A 2923-nucleotide genomic window follows, 5' to 3' on the forward strand; every position below is an offset into this window, starting at 1 on the left:
TGATAAACAATAACAACAAAAAAGACATGTAGCAAAAAGGGTGGGTGCCTTGAGCACTGAAGGGGGGGGAGGAGCAACCCCCCATGGAACTGTAAATAAACAAGCCGGCAGGAGAGGCAGGAGCGGTGGCGGCACCAGCCCAGCAACCAGGAGCAGGAAAGCTTGTAAAAGTGATGGTGGGAGGAAAACTCCACAGGAGAAGGGGGAAGGCCCACTTCCCACGTGAACTGTAAATAAACATGCCAGCCTGAGAAAGTGGATTCAGTGTCACCTCCCCCAGTGTGCTTGGAAAGGGGAAAGCTTGTAGCAGTACTGGTGGCACCCAAGAGAACTCTAAGTAAACAAAGCCTGAGGGGCTAGGTGAGTGTTAAGCTCACTTGCGAGATCTGCATAAATAAAGCCTCCAGCAAAAGCAGGCTGACAACAGCGGGCAGGTAAGCCCAGCCTCAGATAGCCATTCACAGAACTGTCTCCAGACTCTTTTTTTCTCCTTACCTTTGATGAGACAACAACCAAACTACACCTGCATGCTGAAAAACTTACTGAAACTATTGCATTTGAATTGGGGACATTTTGTGGTGTTTTTTTGTTTGGTTCGGTTTTTTCCCCTTTGATGAAACGACAGAACTACTTCTGAGAAACCATCTCCAGGATTGGCAGCTGAGAGACTAACACCAAAATTATTAAGACTGAAACTTTATTGCATTTGAACTAGGAGATTTTTTTTTAATTTTAATTTTAATTTATTTATTTTTATTTATTAATTTTTTTCTCAATTCTCTCTCAGTCTCTCTAATGTCTGTTCAGCTTGCTGTTGATCAGTACGCTATCTCTCCCTGTTTATATCTTTGCAACATTTCTGTTTGTTTGTTTTGGTTTTTTTTGTTTACTTGTTTTTCCCTCTTTCTTTAACTTCTTTGATTTCCCTCTCCTCTCACCCTTTCATTCTAAATATCACCATTTTTATTATTACAAGCTAGAAAATACTTAATTGCACACAGTACAGGGACGATAACAACATCAAGGGCAATGACAGGAAGACAGAAAAATCAGGGAAACCAGTTTCCCCACAGCAAAACATTAGTACAGGAACCAGAGGGAAATGAAGAAAACAGATACTCAGATCCAGACTCCAACAAAATGAAGATAAATTATGCCAAAGAACCCAATGGAGCCCACAAGAATAATCTAAAAGAAGAAATACTACAGCTAATCAATGAGAATTTTGTAGAGATGATACTGGATATGATCAACCAAAACGTACAGGAAACACTCAAGAAATTCCAAGACAACAAAAAGAGAGAATTTGAAAAAGCACAAGAAGAAATAAAAGAAACCATAGAAGCACTGTATAAACACCAAAGTGAAACAAAGAACATGATTAATAAACACATAAATGACCTCAGGACAAAAATAGACAACATTAGAGAGCAAACGACTCAGGATATGGAAAACCTCAGAAAAAAGAATGAAACAGAATTGCAAAACAAAATGGAAGGCCAATCCAGCAGAATAGAACAAACAGAGGACAGAATCTCAGAACTCGAAGATGAAATGGTAATTAAAGGAAAACCCGAAGAACTATTAGACAAACAACTCAAGACTGTGAAAAGAAAATGCAAGAACTCAATGACTCCATCAAAAGACCAAACCTGAGAATCATGGGCATTGAAGAAGGAGAAGAGGTGCAAGCAAAGGGAATGCATAATATATTCAACAAAATAATAACAGAAAATTTCCCAAATGTAGAGAAATCTATTTCCATACAGATGCAAGAAGCCACCAGAACATGAAACAGACCAGACCAAAATAGATCTACCCCACAGCATATTACCTTTAAAGCAACAAATACAGAGACCCAAGAAAGAATATTAAAAGTCTGTAAAAGAGAAAAAACAAATAACATACAAAGGTAAACCCAACAAAATCACAGCAGACTTCTCAACAGAAACATTAGAAGCAACAAGAGCTTGAGGTGAGATCTTCTGGGCACTGAATGAAAATAACTTCAACCTGCAAAACTATCATTCAAAATAGATGGAGCAATAAAAGTCTTCCATGATAAGCAGAAACTAAAACAATATATGACCACCAAGCCACCACTACAAAAGATTCTTCAAGGGATTCTGCACACAGAAGGTGAAAGCCAACATAACCATGAAAAGACAAGCAGCACCAAACTACAGGAAAAGAAAAAGCAAGAAAGTAGAGACTAGTCTCAACTTAGGTACACACAATCAAACCTTCAAACAACTAAGACAACTTAGCGTCAGGAATCACCACATACCTATCAGTACTAACACTTAATGTTAACGGACTTAATTCCCCCATAAAAAGGCACTGTTTGACGAACTGGATTAAAAAGAAAGATCCAACAATTTGTTGCTTACAGGAGACCCATCTCACTGACAGAAATAAGCATAGGCTTAGGATGAAAGGCTGGAAGAAGATTTACCAAGCCAGTGGCCCCTGAAAACAGGCAGGAGTAGCAATACTTATCTCTGACAAAGTAGACTTCAAACCTACATTGATCAAATGAGATAAAGGACATTCCACACTAATAAAAGGGGAAATAGACCGAAAAGAAACAACAATTATCAACCTATATGCACCCAATGTCAACAAATCCAATTTCATCAAACATACCCTGAAAGACCTAAAAGCATATATTAACTCCAACACAGTGGTCGTGGGAGACTTTAACACCCCATTATCATTAATAGATAGGTCATCCAAGCAAAAAATCAATAAAGAAATCCTAGTTCTAAAATATACAATAGATCAAATGGATCTAGTTGATGTCTACAGAACATTTCATCCAACTTCTACACAATATACATTCTTCTCAGCAGCCCACAGAACATTCTCCAAAATAGATTATATCCTATGGCACAAAGCAAGCCTCAGAAAATATAAGAAAATA

Source organism: Castor canadensis, chromosome X (genome assembly GCF_047511655.1).
Source record: "Castor canadensis chromosome X, mCasCan1.hap1v2, whole genome shotgun sequence".
Classification (NCBI taxonomy): Eukaryota; Metazoa; Chordata; class Mammalia; order Rodentia; family Castoridae; genus Castor; species Castor canadensis.